Below are 11395 nucleotides of genomic sequence, written 5' to 3' on the forward strand. Positions count from 1 at the left end.
CGGGGGCGGGGGGCGCGAGGCGGGCGCGCGGCACCGCCACGCCTCCACCCGTCGCGCGCGCTCCGCACCGCGGCCCCCGCGCCGCGCGCGGCCCCGCCCCCGCCGTCCCGCGCGCGCCCGCCCGCCAGCGCGAGGCCTGCGGGGGGAGGGGCTGGCGCGCGACCCGCGGGGGGAGCGGGCGGCGGCGTGCCCTTGGCGGGGCCCTGAGGGAGCTGCGGGAGCTGCTGGGTCCGTGCTCACGGGCTGCCGGGCCTCAAAGCCGCCGAACATCCATGGGCAACCCCGAGCAAAGGTGTCCGCTAGAGAAACCCGGGCACCGGCGTTTCCGATGACATAAAGCCTTGTCCCAGCCAGATGCAGCTATCCAAAGATACAGACATCCTGGCTGCGGCTGTTTCGTTACGTAGATGGAAATAGGGGGCGAGACGAGAAGAGGCAAGCCTCGTTTATACTGCGAATCTCGTGTCGGTTTGCTTTCATGTATTTTTCTATGCAAATTTATACCAGACAAATCTGTAATTTATGTGGGTGTTGCTGGGCAAGTCCTGGTAGGCAGCTGGGTCCCACACAGGCGCTTGGTCACTCCCTCACAGGAGGATGGAGAACAGAGTAAGAAGGGTAAAAGAAAATGGCCATCTAAATAAAAAGAGTGTAATAGGTAAAGCCACAAGCACATAAGCAAAGCAAAATAAGGAACTCACTCAGCACTTCAAGATTGGCAGACAGATGTGCATTTAGCCATTTCCAGGAAAGCAGAGCTGTGACATGTGTGAAGTTTCCTTAGGAAGACAAGCACCATAACTCCTAACTCCCCACATTTCCTCCTTCTTACCTCAGCTCTCGCTGCTCAGCATCACATCGAGTTACTTGAGCATTTAACTTGCATTAATAAATCTCATCCTAATAATGTAAGAGGACATTCTGGCACATATAGAAACTAATGATTCAGTTCGGTATCTCCAACTGTATGCTCCATGAGTTGTAGGAATGGCCTCAAAACTCTATTTCCCATTGCCCCAACAATTAGTATTGTAACTTTACTTAGCAGGCCTTTGCAGATAGTTCTTATTGAATGTATGACCCCTCTATGAAAAATCTATTGTTTCATTTCCTGGTTTTACTGGAACTAGGGCGCTTGCTGGGGATGCCTTGTTATTTTTCCATGGTCACCTTTACTCATTGACAAAAATCCTCCAATATAATAATTTTTACATCTTCTAATTGACCCTTCTTACCCATAAATAGCACATAGATTTAGGCTCTTTTCTTCTGTGGTAAAAAGGTATTCAGTATACCCTGCATATCCCCTCAACTAGGGCTACGAGTCAGCATGATATTTTCCAAAAACTTTCTTCAAGATTTTCATGGTAGGAACCAACAGATCATTTCCAGTTCAACAAATCTGAAGTGTAAAAGGGACACATATAAAAAATTGGCAGACCCGCTGCTCCCATTGCTTGACTGAAAGATGCCTGTATCACCTGTAGCGCTGGGAATGTCCTTGAGTTCGGTCCACAATAGGACTAAAATCCGCACCACCTCCCATATGCTCTTTATTTTGATTCATATCCTCTTTATTGATCCCTGTCCCAATGTTATATGGCATGAAAAGGAGGGAACTAACATTCACACATCTTCTGTTTTCTTCCCTCCACAACATACAATCCCTTGCTGTTTTCTCTTCTCAATACATACACCTGCATATCTCTTCTCATTTTACACTAGTTTCTGAATATCTGGATCTCTGTGAAATAATGTCATAAAAGGACAAACATGAAAAAAACCTCATTCCATTTACCAAGTCAGCAACAAAACAACATCAACTGTAAGGTAATAGATTGCAAAGGCACAATTTCCTTATCCTTCCTTCCTCATCCTTCAATTTATAAGGTGGCCACCATTGATTACAATATCTCTTAATTTTATCTTCAGTCATCGGATCTTCCCCAAACTTATTCCAATTTTTCAGAATACAATTAGGAGGACTACAAGAAGGAATGGTTTGATCCTGTATTTAATAATATTTAAGTTACCCAATTTCTTTATCCTTAGGTCTCAACTTCCAACAGTTACACTGCTCCAGTCCCACTGATCTATTAAGGCCCTCTGCCAAGCATTCTTTTGTGACTTACGTGGAGACTGATACCTATAAATCTACATCTTTAGAAATTCTTAATTTTTTTTTCCCAGGGAAGAAAGGAAATATGATACTCACCACTTCAGGAATTCATCCGTATCTCCCTTGCACAAATACCTCTGGAGCATTGCGCCTTTGAATTGCCTTATGCCCCAGTGCTGGAGAGGATTTTTTGGAGTCCTCAGTGAAACTGGTCAGTGTGCGCTGGAGTCCTGTCTGACCTGATTCTGTTGCCAGGTGTAGTGGGTTTCTGTGGCTGGGTTTTGGTAGCAGGGGGGCTACAGAAGTGGCTTCTGTTAGAAGCTGCTAGAAGCTTCCCCTGTCCCATGGAGCCAATGCCAGCCGGCTCCAAGATGGACTTCCTGCTGCTGGCAAGGCCAAGCCAATCAGGAGTAATGGTAACACCTCTGTGATAACATATTTAAGAACAGAAAGTTGTGGCACAGAAAGAATTCCAGCCAGGGAAGAGCAGAGTGAGAACATGTCAGCAACAGTGCACACACCGAGGTCAGTGCAGAAGGAGGGGCAGGAGGTGCCCCAGGCACGGGAGCTGAGGTCCTGCAGCCCGTGGTGCAGACCATGGTGGAGCAGCTGTGCCCCTGCAGCCCATGGGGGACCATCGGCTGCAGCCCATGGAGGAGCCCATGCTGGAGCAGGTGGATGCATGAAGGAGGCTGTGATCCCGTGGGAGGCCCAAGATGGAGCAGGGTCCTGCTGGGGACCTGCAGCCCATGGAGAGAGAAGCCCACGCTAGAGCAGGTTTTTCCCAGGTAGGACTTGTGGCCCCTGTAGGGGACCCACATCAGTACAGGTCATTCGTGAAGGACTGCACCCCATAGAGGACTGACCCACGGGACAGCAGTTTGGGAAGAACTGCTGCCTGAGGGATGGACTCACACTGGAGAGGTCCATCAAGGACTGTCTCCCATTGGAGGGACCCCACGGGAGCAGGGGAAGGACTCCTCTCTCTGAGCAGCGGCAGAAACAACAATGGACCTTAACTCCCGTTCCCAGTCCCCCTGCACTGCTGGGGGGGAGGAGGGAGATCAAAGAAGGAAGGAAGGGTGGAGGGAAGGCGTTTTTAAGACTGTTTTATTTCTCACTCTCTGAGTCTTATTGTGTTAGTAATCAATTTAAGTGCTATCCCCACTTCGAATCTGTTTTGCCCGTGAAGGTAACCCATAAGTGACCTCTCCCAGCTGTTATCTGAACTCATGAATCCTTAGCTGTTTTTTTTTAATCTCTCCTTTGTCCAGTTGCAGTTGCGGTGAGAGAGTGGCTTTAATGGGTACCTGGCATCTAGCCACTGCCAACCCACTACACCAGGGCAGCAAACTTTTATGGCTGTCCCATCTGAGTCACCAGAGATTGTCTCAAATACAGGTTCTTTCAACCCGTTGTGGAAGACAGAGTCAAGATATTTGTTATTTCATGTCTGCGCAGAAATGGGTGCTAGCTTTGTGCATTTAACACCTGTAAACCGGTGTGAAAAACATCCTTTTCCTGTGTAAGCACTGTTTAGCAATAGCTAAAACATCACTGTGTTATCAACACCGTTTTGGTCAAAATCAAAAACATAGCACCACACCAGCTAATATGAAGAAAATTCACTCCATACCAGCAAAAAATGAATGCTGGTAAAAAGACTAATGTATCCAATACATGGCTTGCTAGAAAACAGGAAATGGGATAATCAATGCCTTTGGGGGGAATTCTGAGAAAATTTATCATCTCAGATTTTGGCAGCTTGATTAAAATGTAGATTTACAAGATGCAGATGACACCTACATAACTTTGTGACTTTTTTTTGTAGTAGTTGTAAATATAACTGATGAGGTGCTGAGTTAGGGGAAGAAACAGATCACAAACGAGAGTTATTAGAAGACTGGTTATTGGTTAGACTGTTATTATTAACCGCAGATAACTGAATCGCAGATGTGATTATGGCCTCACACAGCACGCACAGTCACAGTCACCCAGCTGGAACAGCAGCAGAGAGGCCAATCCCAGAAGTTCACTCAGGAACAGGGGCTCATGCCCACATTCTGGGGGGTTCCTGGAGTTGTGCACAGTCGCACATAGGCTTCCTCGTTTCACAGCTGTGATCACATATAGTGCCCTGTAATCCTTGTCCACCTATAGCAGCTGCTGCCCTCTTGCATGTGGTGTGGGTTACATGACCCGTGGTAGGTGCCAGTGTGTGCTGGAGGACATGGGCAGGTTCAGCAGCTCCTTGGTACCCCAAGCTTACCAGGTTTTGATCCAAGACCACTCTGAGTTCTTGGGAGGCTTTCAGATGCTTTTTCCCAGCATGTAGGATAGGTAATGCTGAAGGACAAACTGACTGAGTAGTATAGTATGTATGATGGACTGGGGTGACAATAGCAGAAGAATTACTAGAATTAGGACAGCAAGGAAAGGAATCAAGAGTATGAAAGTAAAACATGGGAGTAGTGAGCAAAGTGCAAGGATCTAATTGAAGACAAACTCAAGAAATTAGTGACAAAAAACCAGAGTTGCATAGAAAAGGAAAATTTGACATGATATTTTGTAAGACAATACTAATTTTCTTAGAGGAAAACTATAGAGCAAAAGTGAGAGATTAATAAAAGTTAAATAAATTGAGAATGACACACTGATAAGCAAGATTTTGTTTCAAAATTAAGACGGTTTTCATGATGAAATGTTCAAAAGCAAACCATGATGCAAATTGGGTGGTTTTTTTGAGATAAAACAGTAAAAGGTTTAAAATTGCGGGATGAAAAATGGAAACTATTAGAACGAGGCCTTTGTATGTATAGGAATTTTCATAGTTTTCCATGGGTAGGTTGCTTTAGCATGTAACTAAAGATAATTATTTGCTTGAGATAATGTGTGTACTGGTATTTGAAATGCTGTCTGAATTCTGGAGATTGCCTTATATATTTTATGTTTGTCAGCAGGAGACATCTTACTGTAATGACCTTGATGTGGATGAAGTCATGGGGATAGTAGGAGCCAGCAATTAGCTTGACAAAGAGACAAACACGCAGGACATGTGAGGAGGGAGTAGAAGAATGGAAGAAAATTACCAGGCAAAGAAAGCAAAGAAGCCATCAGAAGAGCGAAATGTGTGCCTTTGAGTTTCAAGGAGGAGCTGTGGCAGGGCACCAGCAAGCCAAGAAGGAAAAGGTAGGAAATTTTTTTACAGAATTATTTTTCTAGACAATCTTTTAATGACTTGGAGGCAATGTGATAACTTGTGTGGATGTTTCATTATTATCAAATGTGCTGATGTGTCTTCCAGGGAAGAGGAAGAGAAAAAGAAAATTGAAAATGTTGGTATACTGAACTGAGCAGAATCGTGTCCATAACTCCCACAAAGTCATTGTGACTATTCCAGCATAAACATGGAAAGAAGAGAGAAAACCAGCATGGCTGACTTCATTACCCCTAATTTAAACTTGACAAAGAGGCCAAAAGCAAATCCAATATAGTTGTTGCAGATTACACAGCAAGTGTGCATAAGAATGGTATCCTATATGTAGGGCTGACTCTGTCAGGGGAGTTATGAAAGACAGTAAAGTTATGACAGTAAGAGTTCATAACATAAATATTTCTATTTGATTATAATAGAAACAGAACTGCTAACAACTCTGTCTCATTAAAGATGATAAGTGTAGCAATGTTTCTTCTGCCAAAAGGGTTGAGACAGAAGTTGTTAGCACAAGTGTGGGCTCTGTGACAGCTGGAATGAGAAAAGGCCTACCCTAAGCTGGGTAAGAGTTAAAGGGAACAGAACACTGAGTGTTTTGCCCTGATTATAACTAAGAAAAGTCTATTCTTATTTACAGTGAAGAGTCCCTGTCCCTGAGGATCATGCAACCTGAAGCACCTGCTGCCTGTTTCTTTAGTGCATTGTACCTGTTCATGGAGTGGTGTATTTAAATCTCAGTGAAGTAAAATAAGCCTTAAATTTACTTTATATTTGTGTTTATATATTTGTATACAATTTCTACTGTGAAAAAGATAAAAAGAAGTAAATGCAAGGATAGTACATAATTCTAATAATCCCCTAACAGAAGTAAGTAAAGAATTCACATTGTTTCTTGACATAATTCTGCTGATTCTATCAAAATCACTTTTAGAATTTATCTCAATATATGCTTTTGTCTGTTAAAAGCTTGCTAATTTATGTTAGTAAAGTTGTCATCCTCAATTATTTCAGATGTCAGTAATTTTTGCCATGAAAAGTAACACATTGTGTGATTACAACCTCTGCTCTGTGTATGATTCGAGACCTTTTTCTTGGTTTGATTTGTTCATGTCAATTTAGGTACCAATATAATATGCTGCAGCATATAAGAGTAATTGATTTTTTTAATGGAAATGCAGTTATTTTATCAAGAATTATTGTTTTATAATTATGTTTCAAATTCTACATTATTGAAATGAATAATGAGACATTACATTTTCTTTCAAGTTTTTGTTTATAAATCATGTGATATTCTGGGTAGATCCAACCATATTGCATTTTTTACATTCATCTTTCTAAGAAGATGCATAACTTAGCAGCAAAACTATTTTGTTGAGTATAGCATTTGTAACTCTGTAGCTTATAGTTTTAATATAGAGAAATATTTTATGTGTATGATAAAACAAGTCTTCTATAACAAAGCAGAGCAATGTTAAATTGCTTAACAACGACTTAAGAAAGTGAAATGCCAAGTAGCACTACTCATGCTCAGTTGGTCAACTGCAGGTTTTTAGGTATTAGGAATGAACACACAACTCATCTTGTAAGCAAAGTAGAAAATCAGGAGTAAACCTGGTCAAAACTACTCACATTTTGTTATGTAGATGGAAAGAGGTATATCTACTTTATGTCTTGTTGTTCATTCTTTCTCTGACTCAGAAATGGCAGCCTCTGTAAGTCTCAGACTGCTATTTTCGAGAGGATATCAAAGGATAGCATTTATGGGGCCATTTAGTGCTTTCCACAGTACCATTATCTTTTACTCTTGCAGTTATTTCTCTGTAAAAGACAGAATGGTTTGAGCACAATCTTATCCTAGAGTTGTACCCAGTCCTTAAAACACAGCTTAATCAGGAGGACAAGCCGCTTTTCCTTTAAAAGTCTTCAGATAGCTGGGAGCCTAACTACCTAAAATACTACCATTTCTCTATGAAGCCATACAATAGGAATGAAAGTGTCCCATGATCTCACCATATGAACCAGCAGTGTGCCCAGGTGGCCAAGAAGGCCAGGCATCCTGGCCTGTATCAGCAATAGCATGGACAGGAGGACCAGGGCAGTGATTGTCCCTCTGTACTTGAGGCACTGGTGAGGCCACACCTCAAATTCTGTGTCCATTTTTGGACCCCTCACTACAAGAAAGACGTTGAGGTGCTGGAGCTTGTCCAGAGAAGGGCAATGGAGCTGGTGAAGAGTCTGGAGCACAAGTCCTGTGAGGAGGCTGAGGGAGTTGTTTATCCTGGAGAAAAAGAAGCTCAGGGGTTACCTAATTGCTCTCTACAACTACCTGAAAGGAGATTGTAGCCATGTGTGGGTTGGTCTCTTCTCCCAGGTGACAAGTGACAGGATGAAAGAAAATAGCATCAAGTTGCACGAGGGAAGGTTTAGATTGAATGTTAGGAAATATGTGGATGCGGCAATTAGGGATATGGTTTAGTGGTGAACATGGCAGTGCTGAGTTAACAGTTGGCCTTGATAATCTTAGAGGTCTTTTCTAACTTAAACAATTCTATAACCCTACTTCATCAACTTATCTAATTTCAAATTCCAATTCTTCTCCAAACTTGACATAATGTTTAAATAAACACAGAAATTTCTTGTGGATTCAGGTAGGACTGTATGTCAACTGAGTCTGGTCAGCCAAAACAACAACATTAACCCTAACTCTTACAACAGCTCCCAATAAGACAGCATTAACCCTAACTCATCATTCCTAAAGCTTCTTCCCAGATTAATATAACTATAATCCTGTACATCAAACTCCACAAGTGCAAAGGCTAGAAACCTTTGTTAGGATGATTATGTCTGTCTCTTTCTGTGGTGTGTATAAGAGGATGGAAGAATCTAACCCAATTAATATAAATTTTTTCTTTTTTATAGGATACTCTCTGTGTTTGTTTGTTTGGTTTTTTTTCTCATCAAGGCTGTAATATAAAGCTGTTCAACCATCTTTTACTTTCACATATTATCAGCCACTCTTTTGTACAGGAACCTGAAGTTCGATGTTTTGGGAGGACACCTTGCACTTGCAAACCTGCAAATCAGAAGTGGATGTGCTTTTTCATTTGCTATGAGCAGTTTCCTGAGGCAGTGGAACTCACCTAGTGAAGTTGCAACATGGGAATACAGTAAATCCTCACAGAAATGCAGACCCTGGCAGTGGTAAGGGAGCCATCCAGTGGGCTCTTGTGAGACATACAGCCACGACAAAATAAAATTAACTAATTTCAGAGAGTTTTCTGCCTTTTTGATTGCAAGATGTTAAGTGTTGTTGTCCTTTTGTCCAAAGCCTGCTTGTACTATTAAATGCCAAATTCCTTTACTTTTTGTGTTCATAGTAAGGAACTAATTTTCCCTGAATCAAGGAAGACTTTGGTAGCTGATAGATTAGGTATATTCGTAGTTGCACTTTTCTACTGAATATCTTCAATTTTTCAAATGAAACTTGCGGGTGAACACTTGACTGCACTAAGCTCATGGTGGTTTTGTTTTTTCGTTTATCTGTAGATAGGAAAGCGGAAAACTCCGCCATATATAAATGAATGATTGTTAGTAAAGGCATGTAACATTCCTGTGACAATAAAATAATGGTAGTGTTGAAAAATCAAAGTTGATACAAAATCCATAAAAAAAAAAAAGAAAATTGTGGTTTTTATGTTAAGTATGTGATATTTTAAATTAATTTAAAAGGTTTCCAAGTTCTCATTAGAGATTTCTTTAAATTCTTTTAAAAGATTCTTACAGATGATTTATGGATAATTTATCTATGATTTGTTCACTTACCAGAGTAAACTAAAAAATAATGAAAAAGATTACTATTAATGCTTACAGCAGCACAAGATCTGCAACACAGAAAATTTTAGATTATAGTTCAAGGAGTAAGGAGAAATTGCCATTGGTTTCTAAGCTTGGAGAAAATGTTAATTGAAAGGAAAATTAAGATTTATCTTTATTCCACATAAGCCAGCACATAGGAGATTTTTTTCCTGTCATTCTTACTCCTCAAAACTTGATCAGGGATTGATCTTCAGTAAAAAAACTTGACTTTGTTCCTTGTGAAAGAATGGATTAAAGAATTATAATGTCAGATATAATCACAAAGTCAGAAAAAAACATGCAACTGAGCAACTCTTAATTGAAAAGCTAAGAAGAACTCAGCACAATACTAGAGATGGATTTTTATTCCTCCATGTATGGTATGAGACACTGAGGCATGTTTCTCTTCTGATCGCCATTAAAATCTGTCAGTATAGTACAGAATCTTTTGCTGAAATACGTGTAATATGGCAAAGCACATTAATCAACTAGTTATTTAATAATAATTTTATTTTTTAATGTTTCTGTAAGGAAAATTGTGAGAGGGCCATGAACACATCAGCAGGCTCTAACTGCCATGAGAAGCCTGCAACCTCCTTTCTCTGCATCCCCCCTCTGTAAACTATTCTCCTCACTGAGCACTTGACTGCTTTTATTTAAGGTCAATTCAATTTCTCTTGCAGAGAGACCAACCTTTGCTGCTCCCTGACAGGTTTATTTGCCATTTCTTCCTCCAAATATCTGTTATTAGTGCCTCAAAAACGTATCTCCACTTTTTAATTAAAAAAAAAGGTAAACTCTATAAGTTTCTTGAGTATGTGTCACAGTCATGTTAACCTCATTAAATTGAATAAAATATTGTTCAGTGTAAGAAACAGCTTAATAAAGACCTATGACAAAGGTTTCAAATAGATTATTCTTCTCTGTTCGCTGAAGAAAAAAAAAGGCTGAATTTAGAAGAGGATCAGGTTTACTTCAACAGTGTTTGCCTAAGTAGATTACAATAAGAATACTGACAACTCCTAATTTCATAGCAAATTTTAGATGCATTCATGAATCTTCTGCTAAAATCACCAGTTCTCTGGAATCTGAATTTCTATACGTATTAATTTCTGCATTACAGTAAAGGCAGATGAAGTTACTAATTTTAAGCATTTTTTTAATTATTAGAATCATGCATATGAGACTTTGTAACACAATGCTGAAAAGTCTGTGTCTGCAGTTAAAACCCATTAAATTTATTGATATTTATATAGTACAAATATACCTAAACATTGCAGATCACCTCATCTGTTAAAACTAAGTTCCAAAAAATATTGAGGTTGAAGTTCTTTCTAGTTTGTTGTCAGTGACTTGTTATGTTTCATTAGAATAAAAACCATACAAAATTATTTCAGTTTTGAAAAAAGCTACTCAGTTTTGAAAAAAGTAAATGGTCAAAATCAATCCTGGTTGATAGATTTGCTTTGCTTTGAAGTTCGTCGGTCTGATGGATATGGAAGATCTGTTGGAATCTTAGTGTTAGGCTGTAAGAATGAGTGTGGATGTCACACATACCACAAAGCTCCAAATCTGCATTAGAAAAAGACCAAAGGAATGCATGTAAGACTGAGAATCATGAGTTAGAATTATGGATTTGCCATTTGCTATTGCCTGGTATCGGCTAAGTCATTTTTCTGTCTGTAGTTTATTTAAAATGTACACAATAAAATTTGTATCCACCTTTATTTTACCTTAATGTTTTACAAAACTTTGGTTTAGAATGTACCATGCAACTGCAAGTGTTATTGTAGGCTATACCAACGCAGAAGCGATGCCACTCTTCAATACCACAGCTTCAACCATTTTGCTTATTTACTGTTCTAACATGAGGAAAAAGTGTGGATTTCCACTAAACTAGTACATTTAGAGCAAGATACATATCCAATAATACATGGGAAAGGTGTGTATATATGAATACGACAAGAATCAGGGAGACAAACTTATAGTTCTAGTACAGGTAGTAAAGCTACTGTTGTCAGAATGAATTTTTGAGTTATCTCCAAAAAAAGTAGATAATGCAATATGAAAACACTGGAGACAGAATTAAGAAGTCATTGTATAACTTTTACAGTAATATAATCTACCAAAAAGAGATAACTCAGGGTTCATATTTGAGGACTTATTTTCTGAAAGGAAAATTTCATAAAAACAAATGTTTTATTCTC

At 39.9% G+C, this 11395-nt stretch overlaps 1 long non-coding RNA gene across 1 annotated transcript; it reads left to right on the forward strand.

The window, feature by feature from the left end:
* The first annotated feature begins 196 nt into the window (after positions 1-196).
* On the forward strand, positions 197-6338 carry LOC120323866. The gene is made up of 3 exons (XR_005564774.1): positions 197-2330; positions 5080-5308; positions 5971-6338. It is a non-coding gene; the product is annotated as an uncharacterized LOC120323866 (long non-coding RNA).
* Positions 6339-11395: the final 5057 nt, after the last annotated feature.

This window comes from Pipra filicauda, unplaced genomic scaffold, assembly GCF_003945595.2.
Source record: "Pipra filicauda isolate LSUMZ 115617 unplaced genomic scaffold, ASM394559v2 scaffold35_size7292922_pilon, whole genome shotgun sequence".
Classification (NCBI taxonomy): domain Eukaryota; kingdom Metazoa; phylum Chordata; class Aves; order Passeriformes; family Pipridae; genus Pipra; species Pipra filicauda.